General features: G+C 38.3%; 1 long non-coding RNA gene across 1 annotated transcript in view; it reads right to left on the reverse strand.

Annotated features, from left to right (window-relative positions):
- Nucleotides 1–9926: 9926 nt before the first annotated feature.
- LOC135322980 (uncharacterized) overlaps nt 9927–17733 on the reverse strand; it is a 199772-nt gene continuing 191965 nt past the window's right edge. The window contains exon 4 of the long non-coding RNA XR_010384042.1: nt 9927–9958. This is a non-coding gene — a long non-coding RNA (uncharacterized LOC135322980). The remainder of the gene's footprint in view (nt 9959–17733) is intronic.

Below are 17733 nucleotides of genomic sequence, written 5' to 3' on the forward strand. Positions count from 1 at the left end.
CTCAACGGTCTTTAGGTCCGCCATTCCTCAGCCAGAAAAGTCAGTTAACAGAGCCATTCAGGTGGTCCCTAAAAGAAGACAAAACCCAAGGAGCAACCCTTGTTTCAAAATATGCAGAACTTCAGAAGCCGGACAAGAGGGATAAGAAATAAGAGGGAAGTAGGCTAACTATGCTAGAAGGATTCCAAAAGGATGAACCTGGAGGACAATGAGAGGGGAATGAAAATGATTAGGCAAGGCAGAAAAAAGACAGGAACAAAAAGGAAGGCATCTTAGTTCCCCACAGTTGTGTGAAAAGATACAGCCATTCTGGCTGAATTCCACTGGCTCGTATTTCAGGTTCTTGCAATTCTCCCAGAAAACTCAGCTGCATGAGAGGGGAGATCACTGTAGAACTACAAGACCTAAAATAAAAGAAAAGTCCTTGGCCTGGGGCATTTGAAAAATTGCCATGCTTGGAAGCAGGAACATAGAGCAGCTGCTCTCTTATTCCCTAGAACCCTGTGCAACACTACAGAGTGATTCACTATCCTTGTGAAGTAGTTCTCACTAAAGGGTAAAACAGTATAGTTCAGCTGGTTAAAATCACATATATAGCTTTCCCATTAAGATGGGACACAAGGCAAGGATGTCCCCTCTCATTACTTCAACACTGTACTAAAAGTTCTTACTAAATGCAGTAAGGCAAGAAGAGGGAATAAAAGGTATATAGATTGGAAAGGAAGACACAAAGCTGTCTTTGTTTGCAATCCAGATTACTGCCTATGTGAAAAATCCTAATCCATCTATGAAAACGCTCCTGGAACTAATAACTGATTATAGCAACACTACAGAATACAAGCCTATTATAAAAACTCAAGTGCTTTCTTATACTCCAACAAAGAACAAGTGGAATGTGAAATTAAAAACATAATGCCATTTATATTAGCACCCTAAAGGTGAAATACTTAGGTATAAATCTAACAAAATGTATATAAGATCTATGTGAGGAAAATGATAAAAACTCTGATTAAATAAATCAAAGAAGAACTAAAGAAATGGATAGATAATCTATGTTCCTAAGTAGAAAGACTCAATATTGTCAAGATGCCAGTTCTTCCTACTTTGATCTGTAGATTCAATGCAATCCCAATCAAAATGCCAGAAAATCATTTTATGGATATCAACAAAATGATTCTGAAGTTTACGTAAAGAGGCAAAAGACCTAGAAGAGACAACCCAATACTGGAGAAGAACAAAGTTGGAGACTTCAAGACCATAAAGCTACAATAACCAGGACAGTCTGGTATTGGCGAGAAAAATAGATCAATGGAGCAGAATAGAGAACCCAGAAATAGATTTTTTGGGGGGAGATAGGTAATTAGGCTTATTTATTTATTTTTAGAGGCAGTCCTGGGGATTGAACCCAGGACCTTGTACGTGCTAAGCATGTGCTCTACCACTTGAGCTATAACCTCCTCCTGAGATCCCAGAAATAGTCAACTGATCTTTGACAAAGGAACAAAGACAATACAATGGAGCAAGGATAGTCTTTTCAACAATTGGCGTAAGAACCATTGGATATCTACATGCAAAAAAAAAAAAAAAAAAGAATCTAGATACAGACCTTACTCTGTTCACAAAAATTAAAAAGGCTCAGAGACCTACATATAAACTGCAAAACTATAAAACTACTAGAAGATAACACAGCAGAAAACCTAGATGACCTTGGGTATGGCAATGCCTTTTTAGATACAGCACCAAAGACAATCCATGAAAAGAATCACTGATAAGCTGGACTTCATTCAAATTAAAAATTTCTGCTTTGCAGAATGCAGTATCAAGAGACTTTGAAAATAAGACACAGACTTGGGGAAAATGCCTGCAAAAGACACATGTGATAAAGGACTGTAGTCTAAAATATACAAAGAACACTTAAAACTCAACAACAAGATAACAAACAACATGATTAAGAAATTGGCCAAAGACATTGACAGATACATCACCAAAGAAGATATACAGATGGCAAATGAGCATATGGAAAAATGTCCCAAATCATGTGCCATCAGGGAAAAGCAAATTAATATGAGATACAACTATATATATAGATAGATATTAAAATGGCCAAAATCCAGAACACTGACAACACCAAATGCTGGTGAGGATGTGAAGCAATAGGAACTCTCATTTGTTGATTTGGGAAATGCAAAATGTTACAGTCACTTTGGAAGACAGTTTGGCAGTTTCTTATAAAACTAAATATACTCTTACCATATGATCCAGAATTCAGACTCCTTGTTATTTAACCAAAAGAGCTGAAAACTTACCTCCACACAAAAACCTACATGTGGATATGTGTAGCAGCTTTACTTATAAAAATTGCCAAAACTTGGAAGCAACAAAGATGTCCTTCAGTAGGTGAATGGATATATAAACTGTGATGCATCCAGACAATGAAATATTATTCAGTGCTAAAAATAAATGAGCTATCAATTCATGAAAAGACACAGAGGAAACTTAAGCACGTGTTACTAAGTGAAAGAAGCCAACCTGAAAAGGCTACGAGCTGTGTGATTCCAACTATATGACGTTCTGGAAAGGGCAAAACTAGGGAGACCTTCAACAAATCAGGGATTGCAAGGGTACGAGGGAGGAGGAGGAGAGACAGATAAGCAACACAGAGGATTTTTAGGTCAGTGAAAAACTCAGATATTAAAATGATGAATATATTTCATTATATAGTTCTCCAAACCCACAGAACTTCTAACACCAAGAGTGAACCCTAAGGTAAATGATGGACTTGGAGTGATTATGATGCGTCAATGTAGGTTCATCCTTGGTAAAAATATGTACCATTTTGGTGAGTGATACTGATAACAGGGAGGCTATGTGTGTGCGGAGGCAGGGGGATGTATGAGAATCTTTGTACTTTTCCCTCAAGTTTGTTGTAAATCTAAAACTGCTCTAAAAATTGTCTTAAAAGTCACATATGTTGATATAGTCAGCATAACCGAAATTAACCTTCAATGTATATTGCTTAATGCAGAGGGACCATTCCTATCAATTACTATGTATGTACAATTGTAATTCATTAATTTTCTGTCTTACCTGAACTTTAGAATACTCTATGGAGGTAGAAAACATATCTATATATACATATACACACACACACATATATATATACGTACACACACATACTCCTCCTGCAAAGTTTTCAGTTTTCTGCTAGGATAGAGAATGGTTGTACTCACTAGTTCCTGGTGAGTAAATTTTGGATCTTACATGTCCCTAGTCTACACACTGTTAAATCTAGATAAATATTTGTTTTAAATAAAAAGTTTGCTTAAAAAAATAGTGGACTACACAATCAATGGAAGAATCAGATAAATGAGCCATATGCACAGTATTTGTGGTCAGTGCTACAACAGAGCTGTTTTCAGGGGGCTATGAAGCTAGTACTAAGCATATGGTTGTCCTAATACAGGGCACGTTTACAAGTCCTTTCCTTGCACTAATAACCTACTCAGGGTAGGTAGATGCCAGGATAATGAACAAATGTGGGAACTATGACTATGGGTTTAACACAAACCTTAGAACGTGCATTCTTCTCACTCCTCTTCCAAGTAGACCACTTAGGCAGAGTTTGGTTAAGTCAACAGTGCACCTCATCAGAATATTTTAAAGTGTACTCTTTGGGAACGAAGCCGCAAATACACGCGTAAGTGATATTAAAGGAGATTTACCCTTAGGTGTGCCTTAATATCACATGTTAGGAAAGAACACTAATTGCACTCAGAAAATTCTGTGTCTTCCCATTCTAAATTCCAGGAGCAATTTGCTGTTTCGCTGATCGCATTTACAATAAGCTTTCCTAAGTCATTTGTATAGAGACAATCCTTCGTACGTAGAATGGTATGTCAAAGGAAATATCATTAGACAGTTTTCATTTTAATTATACTGCTGCGAAACAGCGGGCTACATGTAAAATTTACATGACTCTGAGGACGCTAATTCCTCTCACTTCTCTACCTTTTCATTCACTTATTGTATTCTTTTAATTTAAAATAATGAATTATTTCAAAACTATGGAGAATCACAGGAAATTATACCATAGCCATTTGTGCAGTTCGACACCAAGATGAGAAAGACTTTCACATTTCTGACAAATGGCTTCAGCTTTCCTTTTTGTTTTAAGAGGAAGATAACTGCATAGATTCAGCAAAATACCTCCCTCGCCATCTCCTCCCCACCCCTGCTCCCTCTCTAGAGATACTTGGTCTCCTATGGCTGAGATGGCTAGCATTCGTTGTTTTATACTTTCATGCCAATGTTTATGCCACTGCTAAATTATGTTTCAGTTGGTCCCTACAAATATAGGTCACGTGTTTTAATGATAATAGAATACTCTGACATGAACAAATCAGGTTACTCATCTATTCTATTGTGGATCACTTCGGTTGTTTCCATGTCTTTACAATCACCAACATTTCTACAATGACTACTACTGTGACATATGTTTTGTGCATGTGTGAGTTTCTCTGGAGACCACACTTATGGGGAGTATCTGGGACTGCTGTGTTATCAGATAGCTTTATTTTTATCTTCACTAGATGTTGTCAAATTACTCTAAAAGACTGTGAATTTATTCTTACATTAACTATGCATAAAGTTGCCTATTTCCACATAATTTTTCCAAAATTCAGTTTCATTACAATTGTAAATTTCTATAAATATGACTGATGTAATACTGTATCACAATGATTTTAATTGGCATTTTTGGTCTTGTTCAAGATTCTAGTTTATTTTCCCTATATTTTTAGATGATTTTAATATGTAAATTTTACCTTATATGTAAATATGTATGCAAATACATAAACATATATGTATGTGCGTGTGTGTTGGTGTATGAAATCTATTTCATCTCATTTTGTGCTACTCATTTACCATGATTTCTCTTTGCTTCAAATTTGCCTCAATTTCTTCTTTCCATTGGATTACATTTTCTTTAGTTGCCTTGCTCCCATTCACTAATTTAAAAGTTATATATTCTTTGTATATATACATATGTGCAATGTATGTGTGTGTATATATATATATTTATACACACACACACACATATATATATATTCTGTACCCTGCATGCTTATCAAAACCTAAAGTTAATCACATTATTACCCTCCTCCTTAGTGACGCAGAGACCTCAGGCTGCTTTGTCATCAATCTCCCAGTCTCCTTGTAATCATTTTTGGTTAATATAATTTCAGTTTGTTTTTATATCATAAAATTAGTTAAACATACTCTTGCTTTCAAAAAAGTTAATGCACGTATCAGAATGTTTACTAATCTGCTTGTTCCCCATTCTTTTTTTTTTTTTGCCTTCGATTTCATCTATTTATCTTACAAAGTTATTATTTCTGAAGTATATTGATTTAGCAATTGTTTCCATAAGAGTTTATGAATGGGAAACTCTCAGACTTTATCTTTTTGAAAATGTATATTATTCTTCTTCACTTTATCCTAACCCCTTATTTCTCTTTTCTTGTTTTTTCTTTTTTCCTTTCTTCTTTTTTTTTTTTTTTTTTTTTTGGTGGCAATTCAGTGAGTTTCCAGGATGCAATATTCCCCTTGTCTCTTTGAGGACATTAATGATAGTTTATTTCTCCTTTCTTTTCTTTTTTTTTCCTCCTCGATAGTCTCTGTTTTCTCCAAGATGCCTTTTCCTCTTTATTCTGATAACGATGTTCCTTATAGGAGGATCTCCTCAATGTCTGGTGATATTTCATTCTCATCATTAAGAGAAGAGTGGAAAACTACAACAGGGATAGAAGCACTGACAGGGGAGGGCAGGGTGTTGACTTCAATTTCACACTTGGTGATGTGGCGGACCATGTTGGAAATTAGCCCCCATGCCACAGAATCTTCAGGCCTTTCCTCTTGGGTTAGCTAAGTGATCTAAGGGGGAAAAAAATCTCCCAATCTTCTGCCTGGGTAAGGATATAGCTTCCAGGATTCCAGAAGCCACGTTGGGATGGGGGCTGGGGACTCAGGTTCAGCATTCATCATAGACATGCTTCTTTTCATGCCACGGTAGTGCCTGGATTTCCCCGTGTCAGAGACCACCCACTTTAACATCCCTAGAGAATAAACCTCCAGCGTTCCTCTGGAGCATGGACGAGTTAGAGCCCAAAGTTATGGAATGAGAAAGGACATTATTACACAGATTTTACCAAGCCCTTATTTCCTTAGCCCTTCCTCATTCACTTCCAGTGTCAGAGGCAAGAGATGCATATTTGTCCTACTCTTGTGCAGGTTGTGTTGGATTTTTTCCCCCTACTTTCCATAGAGTAAGGCCTGTTGGGGTCACTGGATCTACGAAGGGGGCTTTGTCTAAACTCCCTGTTTCTCACACATGCTGGTCTAATCAACCTCCCCATTAGTGGCTTAAAAAGCCAAAATTAACACATGTTCTCAGCCTTATGCTGCCCCCAGCCATCCCTCCCCCTGGATGACCAAAGCATCACTTCAGATGCTCATTGCTCTTACTTTCAGTTCCCTCTTCACTTCTGGATGAAATTCTCAGGCATTTAGTTTTTTAAGAGTTCATCCATGTATTTCAAATATTTTAAGAGCATTTGTTGCTAAATTTTTTCTTGCTTTTTAAAATGTTTGTTCTAGGTAAATTTCACAGTTAATTTAGTCTATCGCCTTCCAAGAATGGTACCTCTCCATCCACCTAATACAATGGCGACCATCCATTGAGTTTTAGCCTTGGGCCAGGACATGGTCTTCACACTAATTCGACTAATTGGTAGAAATGTGATTTAAAACCAGGTTTGTCCACCTCCCATTTTGCGGTAAACCAAACAATTTCCCGTGAGCAATGATAAAGCCTATAGACATGTGCCAGCAGCCTTCAGGGGAAGGGGATGCAAAGCCGTGCGTGTGGGTGTGCACGTGTGTGTGCCTGCTTGCGTGTGTAGGCACAGGTGTGGGCAAAGAGTGGTTAAGACATGGTGCTAGCATGGTGGTGGTGCTAGGCAGTGCCACCTTCCACTGATTTGCTTTCTCTCTGCTCATTCAACAGCATCTAATAAACACCCTATTCCCCTTCTCATTGGCTTTCTATTTATTCCGTACTTTCTGCTGCAAATGCTTATTGTGTTCAGGCAGATGACTGTCACAGCATGCACACTGCCTTGTAACACAGGGTCTACGAACAAGAATTCTGCCTTGAAGTGAAAAAGTAGTGGGGACAGGGAAGATAAGGACGTTATACAGAGACAACACAGAAAATAAATGTGTGTGTGTGAATCTATAATTTTCCAAGAAAAGCTACAATATATGTAACACTGCACTTTTGTTGAGTACATTGTGGTTAATAGCAAAGTGCATCTACGCATCTTTCAAAGGCAGAAACATCTTAAATACACTCTTATTTCAAGAGCTTATCATAGGTGCAGAGTAGTCAGTTAAACTTTTGTGGAGCTGTAAGGGTAACTTACCCATTGGGGAATGATAAATTCATGCTAATATTACATTTTTGGGTCACATTTTCAAGTGAGTAGTGTGGTCTTAAGAAAGCACCTTGTTCTATTTTTTTAGCTATAATGAATCACAGGTTTTACTTCTCCAAAATATCTTGGCTCCCTTTTCTCCTTGTATGGAATAATCAAGGTCATTTCTTGGTATCAGGATCTGCATTTCACATCTCTTATGCATCTATCTATGTGCCCAGCTCAGTGACTTCTACACAGTAGGTGCACAGTATGTGTGTCACTCGTGGTAAGGACACTCGTCTCCTTGGGAAAAATCGAATGCAAGATCAGTTACTACTCCTTGGCTGTGAGCATCTGGGGCAGTAGATGGGGCAGCGGACAGAACACACAGCCAGGTACCAGGAGGTCCTAGAGGAATCCGCATTATGTGGTCCCTCCCCAGGCTCAAAAGAAGGATGGTTAGGAACACCTAAAACTAAGATTCTTCACGAGACTGCTTGTTCATTTTTTCACGGCTCAGCTAAATGTCACCTCCTTTTAGAAGTTGGCTGGGAGACTTTAACTAACATAGGGTCCCTGCCCTTCTTCCTCTTCCCAGTTAGTTCCTACTCTCATCACACTTGCTTAGAACTTATTACAATTTATACTTATTTTATTTAATTTTTAAGTCATTTTCTGGCTGTCTTTCCTTCTAGACTGTAGGCACCGTGAGGTCAGGGAACGAGCCTTTTTTCCATGTCCCAAACACGAGTAGAGACTCGATGTTTATTAAGTGAATACAGTGAAATCCTTCTCTTTCTCCTTTCTCTTCCTTAATCCAGGAATGAGAACTGTTCCTCGGAGCACCGAGCAGCCGCTTAAGTTGCCACCTTTCGTCTCCATGCTCAGCACAAGCTTCCCAGGCTGCACATCCCGGGAATCGCGTCTCAGAGAGTCGAGGAGTCTCTCTGCCGCAGAAAGGCTCTTTCCATGTAAAATGCCCCTGTGCTCTCTCTACTGCTCAGCAGGAGTTGAGAAGCAAGTCACTTGTGCAAACTCTGAAAGACTATTGATAAAAGAAAAAGGATGACATTTGCTGCTGGCAGTTTTACTCAAAGGTATGTGCCTGAGAGTCAGAGAAAGACAGGAGCCGTGGGAAGTATGAGAGATCTCTGAAGAGAATGTTGGAAAGGGACATTCACTGGGTAGGGGCACTTTTCCACTATGCCTGGCAAGAAACGGCAGCTCAAAGACTGAAAGGAGAGTGAATGGGCAAGGCCAGGTGAGAGACTGCAGCAGACGGACTCTCATCTTTCCTGTGTCACGACCTTGAGCCCTATTGGAGCTTCTGTGTGAGTTACAGTCCAGTGGTGAATAGAACGAAGGCCAGGAATCACTGCAAACACTTGCAATGATGACTTAATGAAAGAGTCAAACAGGATGTGGATGGATAAAACTGAGTAAACATATATCTAGTTTGACAACAGATACATAAAAGTACATAAATAAAATATTTCTAGGAAGGATATTGGTTAGAGGAAGGGAAGAAAATTGTCCGGTATTTTGTTGTATTTCAGCTGAGATTTCATGGAAAAATTCACGCAAGATACCAGCTGACTCCCAATCAGCGTTCTAACGCAGCCATTTACAGCGCTTCATGCTGCTTCACTGCCCGGGTAATTACTGTTCATCAACCTAAAATTCCTCAGCACTTTCCGCTGGAAAAGCGAGTCTTCACTTCCCCATGTTGGAAGCCAACTGCATGATGTACTGACCCAGGTCTGCCATCATCTTCCACTTGAGGGCAGGTGCACATACAAGAGAGTCCTCTACATTATTTACAGTTGTTTTCATGAATATTTAAAAATGGTACTTAGCCATATGGATGGACACATGGAGATATAGATATAAACGGATGGAGAGGTAGGAGGATGTATTACAAACGGGTAAGTAAATGAATGTGTCTTGTGTACCAAGAATAACTTCATTTATTTGCATTTGTTCATTAATTCAACAGATACGGAAAGTATGATGATTATTATTATTATTCTTTTTAACTTCAAATAGGCAATTTATCAATCAGGGTAGAGAGAACCTTGGAGTGATCTCTAGACTAAGGAGGTGATTATAGAGAGCTGACGATGAGATTGTAGGAGAGGGTTAAATCGTTTGTCTTTGACTGTTGCTTTTGCATGTGGTGCTGGGGCCTAAAGTCCACGGGTCAGGGAGTCAGGAAGGAAAGACGAAAATGAAGCTCTAGAGAGAAAGGACAAACAGGAGCCATGAGATGGCCTAAAACCCATGATGATGAGCTGGACCCAGTGAGGCAATTTCTCACTGCCTCTAAGCTCTTGGTTTTGACGGCGTGGGTTACTTACCCAAGAAGGTGACCTTCTTCATGAATCTGAACACATACCTGACCCAGCAACTGGAGAAGCTGAAGCAGTCTGCTGGAGGCTGCACACCTGGTGATCAACTCCTGCCCGCAAGGTGAGCCAGCAGACCTGTAACAACATGAAGTTCTGTGTATTAACTTCGACAGCACCGGAAACTACACCCACCTTCTGAACGTTAAAATGGCAAGCAGAAATGTCTTTGGTGGCTCATTCTAACCCAGAACCATACATTGAGAATTCTGGTAAATGGAACGGTGACATCCAAAGTAAACCCCAGGTGAAAGAGGGATGGGGGAGGGCTTGTGAAATAACTCTGGGTGAGTGTTGAGTCCCTGACTTCTATTTGTCTCAGCCAGGAATATCTATTTTTTTTAATATATATATTTTATGTGAGCCAGTAAATCTTTTTCTTTTCTGCCAAAGACAACTCGATTTGAATTTCTTCTACTTGAAACATAAAGAGATCTGATCAATGCATATACCGCATGGTAAGCTGAAGTTCCTACCTGTGGGATGTAACTGGAGGGAGGTAATTCAATTATGAAAATCAGCGTCTAATATCTTTACATGCTCAACACAATGAATTAATGAACAAATGGCAGGTTCAAAAATGAGAAACGTGGTGTATATGTGTGGAAAGTACAAGGTGATTAGTATTGACTTTTTCCCAGAAAATTCCATTTGCATGAAAAGAGCCTCTAGATGAGTTGGGCTTGGTTGTAGTTCCAAAATAGACTTTATGGCACAATTCTCCTGTCACTTGCTATCATCACAGTGATTACAGAAACTTCCAACTTCCAAAGACCAAAGCATCTTTGTCCAGCTTACATATTTGTTTCCCTTTGACTGCTCAGCAGAGTGTCTAGCATCATTGTGGACTAATAATTATGAGAAATCAAGGTAAAACTAGTCTAAGTAGATAATTCAGAACTTAAAGACACTTCCTCCTGTGCTATCGGTTCGGAGATTCCAGTTCTCTACAGTGCTGGGGTGGGAGGGTGGGAGGGTGGGAAATAAGTCCCAGCAATTACTGACTTCTTATATTTATTTTCCTGAATTTAATTTCTTGATTCTTACATGCTAGTGTTTTGCCAGGATTTTTACGTTCCCTAAGGAAAGCGTCTGGAGACACTCTCTAGTGGTTCTGACCGCTGTGTTTCACTCAGTAATTTGTTAGAGAAAAGAAAGATCTCTCAACATACTCTCTTGAAAGGCTTAATGGGGAAAATAATTCTCACCCCCCCATTCCAGTTTTGCTGGCTAGGGAGAATATTTAATTACCTTGCAATCTTGTCTCTAGGAAACAGAAAGCAAGAGGCTTTGAACAGGGAGATCAGTGAAGAGATGTTAATAGAAGGTGCAGACCAATTGCGTGTGGTTGGAAAGGCAGTTGTTCCGGAGTCCAGGCCAACAGGGCTTTTCTCAGAGGGCTGCAAGAAGGCTGCCTTGCACGTAAAGGAGCCAAGGGAAAACATAAGCATTTTCAGCTACACCACATATCTGGCTTTTTACTATGACTTCTCTTGTGTGGTTGCTGAAACTAACTTCCTCTAATATCTCAGATGCATATATGGAAGACTTTATTTATGGTGGCTTAAGCAAGTTGAGGCTGTTTTCTTTAAATAGCAAGAAGTCTGTTTGAAAGGGGTCGTGGTCATTTGTTTAGAAGCACACCATTTTCGGGACTGGCACTCCTGTGATGTTCTGGACATTTTTCTCACTGTTGGTTCATTAAGATTGCAAGATAGTTGCTGCAACTCCAAAACTTATGTTCCTGTCAGGAAAGAAGCGGGGTGGGGGAACCACAGCAAATGCATTCATTTACATTGGTTATTCAGAGCAAACACCTTCCCAGAACACTGGGCAGATTTCATTTACATGTCAATGGAGAGATTCTGCCACAGGTCTACCAGCGCTGCAGGGGAGGCTGTGGCTCTCCAGTTCTCCCCTAAGGGAAGGAGGGGTGAACAGATACTGGGCGGGAAACCAATGTTTTGGGCTACATTTGCCTAAATGGTTTTGAGTGCTTTGAAAGCAGGAACTAAGTTCTATGCTTCGTTCACAGTATCTTTCACTTTTAAAAGTTATTCATATCCTCATTTCCCGTCTCTGATCATAACTGTAAGAGAATTGGTCTGTGGCATCTGATGACATTTAAATTCAAAATGATTCAGCACTAGACACAAAAGCACTTACACATATGATGATTTAACGGTGTAAACTGGCAATCAGGTTAACATAGACATTGCCCAGCACAGGATTATTAGTCAAGTAAGCTGGGAAAACTAAAAGAAACAAACAAACAGTAACAATAACACAAGGCACAGATTTCTGCAAAACTTGAGAAGAAATATTTTATCAGCATCCAGGCAGAGAAAACAACTCTTACCTTACGAAGGAAAATAAATCTATTTGTACGAACAATTTTAAACACAATGGAAGAATACCAAGAAATTTTTGAGAGGGTAAAAAGTGTTAAGTTCTATACATACTCTTTTTCTTGACACTGAGAAATATAGAAATATAAGCTTACGTGTGTGTGTTTAAAAACATAAAAGAAGCTAGCACTAGAATCAAAATGTGCTGTGCAGTTTTCAAGTTAGAAGAAGTAAAGAAGAACAAAAATTTAAGCAATAGTAAGAAGATAGCAAACTTCTAAAAAAGCAAAGAAACAAAGTATAACATAGGTTTAATTTGGACTTCCCACCCCACTTAGCTGTTTCGGTCAAGAACATCTGGTAAACTTGGATACAGTAGAAAAAAAAATCATCTAGATGCATGAGCTCTGTGAAGCTATCAGCCATGTCGGTGCAAGAGATGAGAAAAATAGAGCGAATGAGGCAATATTCTGTTAACCACTTTTCTCCTGAGGCTCTTTTCTAATTCTTCAGGGCAAAAGGATGGCGAACTAGTCAGAGGGTCACAGCCAAGTGATTCATATTTACCCATCTTACAGAACAGGAGAGACAATCACTGGGGGAGTTGGGGCCACCAAGGAACACAGGATTTGAGAGGCCAAGGGTCCAGAGGAAAGAGAGGTGCAGAGAAACTAAAACAACACTGGTGGTTCTCCCTCAGGAGGCATTATCTGAATTCCAAGCTGTGCAGGGTAGATGTTAAGAGCCCAAAGAGAAAGCCACTGAAAGGCAGAGCTGAGTTTCCAGCAGTCCCACTGTACTGAGGAGGCAAAACTAGAGTCTAGGGCCGGCCAAGAATAGAGGCCCTAGTCAACATCCTAGTCCGTCACTCAGAACCTTGAAAAGCAACATCCAAGGGGCGTGCATGAACCAAAGGTAGGCTGAGACTTTCACACCAGCCACAATCAGCGCCTGGTTAGAGCAGGGTGATGTGTTTCCATTCATGCCTAGAGGAGAATACTGTAAACCCACTCTGGGCAAATATGCAGTGTCAAGAACTCGATAAAAATTTAACAAGCACACTAAGAATATATAAATATATCTATATCCTGTACATATATATCTACATATACTGTACATATAACTCTCTCTCTATATATATATTATATATGAATCCCCTATGACCCATCCATTTCACTTAGGTCTTGTACATTGAAAGAGATATATGATAATGTTTATACAAGTATTATTTATAATAAGCCCAAACTGGGAAAAAAAAAACCTAAAATGGTTGTAGAATAAATAAATACATTTTGTGATAGTCAGAAAAGTAAACACTATACAGCAATGAAAATACAAACTTGCTTCTTGCAATACCATGAAGGATTTTCACAAGAAGAAAATGAACTTAAACAGCCAGATCCAAAGATTATAAAGGATTCCTTTTATACAAACCCCTAAAACAGAAACACGAATTGCTATAGACTGAAAAGTTGTGCTTTCCTAAAGATCACCTGTTGAGAGCTAAGCCCCAGTGTAATGTGATGGTGTTTGGAGGTGGTCCTTGGGGAGGTGATTAGGACATGAGGGTGGAGCCCTCATGAATGGAACTGTGCCCTCATAAAAGAGACAACACACCCACTTCCACCATGTGAGGACACAGAAAAAGATGGCTAGGAACCCGGAGGTGGGTCCTCACCAGACACGGAACCTGCTGGCACCTTGATGGTGGAACACCCAGCCTTCGGAGCTGTGAGAAATAAATTTCTGTTGTTCATAGGCCACCCAGTCTATGGCGTTCCATTATAGCTCATATTAATCTGTGGTGACAGCAGTCTGAACGGTGATGTTCAGGGGAACGAATAACTGGGATGGGGCATGACAGGGGTTCTGTTAAGTTCTACATCTTAATCTGTGTGGTCATTAAGTTACACGGGTATATTCACTTTGAAATATGTCATTTAATTTTGCACTGATGATTTGTAAAATTTTCTATAGCCTTTTCATTAATAGATTACAGTTTACAAAAAAATTGCACCTATATATTATAAAAAGAAATGGAAACAGGTTGAATCCTTGTAAATGAAAGCCAAAACACATTGGTTGTGGTTTAAAAAACTCAATTTACACTTTTGTGAGTGCCAGCATCAAATCAAAATAACGAAGAAGGATAATAATGAGATGGGGAAATAGTAGGGAAATGCCTATGTGTAGGCATTACTTCTACACAGTAGAGAGAGTCATCCTGATATTAAAATAAAAATCATACAAAAAGCATATACCTATAAAATGAAATTATTTAATATAAAGGACAAATCACAATAAAGATGTACTCGTCATGGATCTGTGTTCCGAATTCACTAACCCCAAAGTTTATAAGAAAAAAACCTTAAAATACAACCAGCAAGATGAAAAAGAATATTAGCCAGTCTTGGACTGACATATATTGTCATATTTTTTACAGCTCAATTAGAGCAAAATAAGATAGTATTAGAATAATATGATTAATGTATTAAACCAAATAGATGATATCAAAATGTGCCCCTTATATAAAAAAAGCATTTGTAACATTGTTCCAATACATTTACAAACAAAAGATTACAGTTACAATTACAAATTCTCTATTCACAATGTAATAAAACCAGAAATTTATTACCAAGTGATAAAGAAACTAATCTAATCATTTGGAAATAAAAACAAAAACCTCTGCTAAATAATCTTTGCATCAAAAGCTTAATCAAAGCTGTCTGACAGGTTATTAAAATTAACTACAATGAGACTTTATGTATCATAGTAATCTCATTATAGCTGTTTAGTCACTCCTAGGCATAGCTGAAACTTTAAAAAGAGCAAAATTCATTTACTTAATTATATTTTTCATTAAATAAGAAATAGTAAAACTAAATGAAATAAATATTCAACCCCAGAAACTAGAAAAGTTGCAGCAAAATAAACCTTATAAATAAATTAAAAAGTATTATATTAGAAAATGGAAAAGAATTCAAATGCATCAGAAAACTTTTAAAATTAAAAACTAATAATATGGATGCAAATATATTGTCTATTAATGGAAGCCAAGAAAAAGAAAATATAGTGTGCAATGTGATGAAGACCAAAAGGCATAAAAATAACAAGTTTATGCTGTACAGCACAGGGAACTATATTCAGTATCTTACAGTAGTCTATAATGAAAAAGAACATGAAAACGAATATATGTATATATATATATATGACTGAACTATTATGCTGTACATCAGAAATTGACACAACATTGTAAACTGACTATACCTCAATTAAAAAAATAAAACCTGATATTTCAGGTTGCCTTAAAAAAAAGTCATAATTTTCTAAGAGATTGCCTGCCTTCATTCTCTGAATGAAGAATTGTGAATACTCATCTTAGCTTCCTTCAGTCTGATCAAAATGTGCTACGTGTAGGGGCATTTTTTTGGCAATACAAGGAGGTCAACCCCATCCAATTTACAATGCTGCTGCAGATTTTTTTCCCTTTTGTAATGTTAATAGTTTTACCAAAGACTTTTTTTCCCACTTGTTACTGTTTTTACCGTTGCAAAGCGTTTTACCCCTTCTCTTTTGTTAGTTTCAGAAGAAGGTAGAAACGCAAGGGGCAATGACAATGTGCAGTCAACATGCTACTTTACTGTTATAATAGGGTCACCTTATTAGTCTGACATTTGCCTTGTACAATACAGGCTTTCTAAGATGTACCTGGAGTACTGGCTTAATCTGGAGACTGGTCCAATTCTTCGCCCAAAGGTCCCTATCTTATTACTGACCACATCCTGGAGAGCAAGGATCCAAACGCCTCATGAGGTAAGGATAAAACTACCAATGAGCAATTTATTCAAATTTTGAGCTTTGAGCAGAACCACCTATATATATATATAAAATAAGTATTTTTTAACCCGGTTTTATTGAGATATAATTGACACACAGCACTGCATAAGTTTAAGGTGTACAACATAATGATCTGACTTACATACATCACGAAATGATGACCACAGTAAGTTTAGTGAACGTCTATCATCTCATATAGAGATAACATTAAAGAAATAGAAAAAAAAATGTTTTCCTTTTGGTGAGAACTCAGGATTTATTCTCAAAAACTTTCATATATAATGTACAGCTGTGATAATGATCTTTATCATGTTGTAAATTACTTCCCTAGTACTTATTTATCTTGTAACTGAACGTGTGTACCTTTTGACCACCATCATGTAATCCCCCTTCCCCTGAGCCCCCATCCCCATCTCTGGTGGCCACAAATCTTACCCCTTTTTCTATGAGTTTATTCGTTTTAGAAGTATAATTGGCCTACAACACTGTATTAGTTCCTAGCACACAACATGATGACTGGGTATTTCTATACATCCCAAACGATCACCATAAGTCTAGCTGTCATCTGTTACCATACAAAGAGATGACATAGTTATTGACTATATTCCCCAAACAGAATCACAGGTACAGAAAACCAACAGGTAGCTGCCAGAGGGGAGGAGGGTGGGAGGAGGAGAGAAGCAGGTGAGGCAGATGCAGAGGTACAAATTTTCATTTACAAAATAAATGAGCCACAGGTATATGTGTATATCCCTTTAACACACCTGGTCCTTGCCTATTGGTAATCAGAGCTTTACTAGCATCCTGGCATCTGAACGATCTGATAAGCACCTCCACTTGCGGAGGGAGGATGGGGAGAAAGAACACTGCTTCCAGCTACACACTTGTTTTCTTTCGGATGAGTGTGGCCTGAGGCAGAAAGGGTTACACTCCGGCTAAATAAGAAATGCGCATCTTACCTTAGTGTCAAGAGACTCCAAGAGCAAGAATGAAACACTGGTCCTGGCATGGCTGAAGATGTGGCTGTGGGTTTTCCTTTGCTCCTGCTGATGATTTATAGGATGTGCATAATCAGCTAGGTTTGGCTAACATATGTAAATGGCTCCTAATGATTGCTTAAGTAACAAGGACTCTGCTATGAAAGCACTGTATAAAAGCAAATTTCCTCTGAATAGGGTGCCTGGAGAACAATATTTTTCTGAGCCTTGATATAGAGTAGTGAGTTGAGCCCACTGTGTTTTTATATATCTCTGGGAAAAACAATTAGTTCTTTTCAGTAAATGAAAAGGCATCTACAAAGAAAATTCTTTAGAAAATAGTTCATCAACCAAAGCCTAAGGGAATTGAAGGGAAAACAACTGTTGTCGAAACTTTTTTTTTTTTTTCTGCCTCCAATTAGAAAAACAATATATTTAACCTCTGGTCTTTACCGTTGGGTGAGATCATTGGTTTGCTTCTCAATGCTATTCCCCAAAGATTTTCTGGGACACCGAGTGCTGAAATTATGAAGATGAATGAAAACCCTGAAGTTTGTCAGAGACAGATCTATAAGCATGTGTAATTCATCTTGTGGTTTCTTCTACTGAGACTTTATTGCAGGGATTTAAAAATATCAGTGAGAGTTCTGGCATGTGGAGTCATCAACCAGAAATAACTTTGCATCAAATC

Source organism: Camelus dromedarius, chromosome 15, assembly GCF_036321535.1.
Source record: "Camelus dromedarius isolate mCamDro1 chromosome 15, mCamDro1.pat, whole genome shotgun sequence".
NCBI classification, from domain to species: Eukaryota; Metazoa; Chordata; class Mammalia; order Artiodactyla; family Camelidae; genus Camelus; species Camelus dromedarius.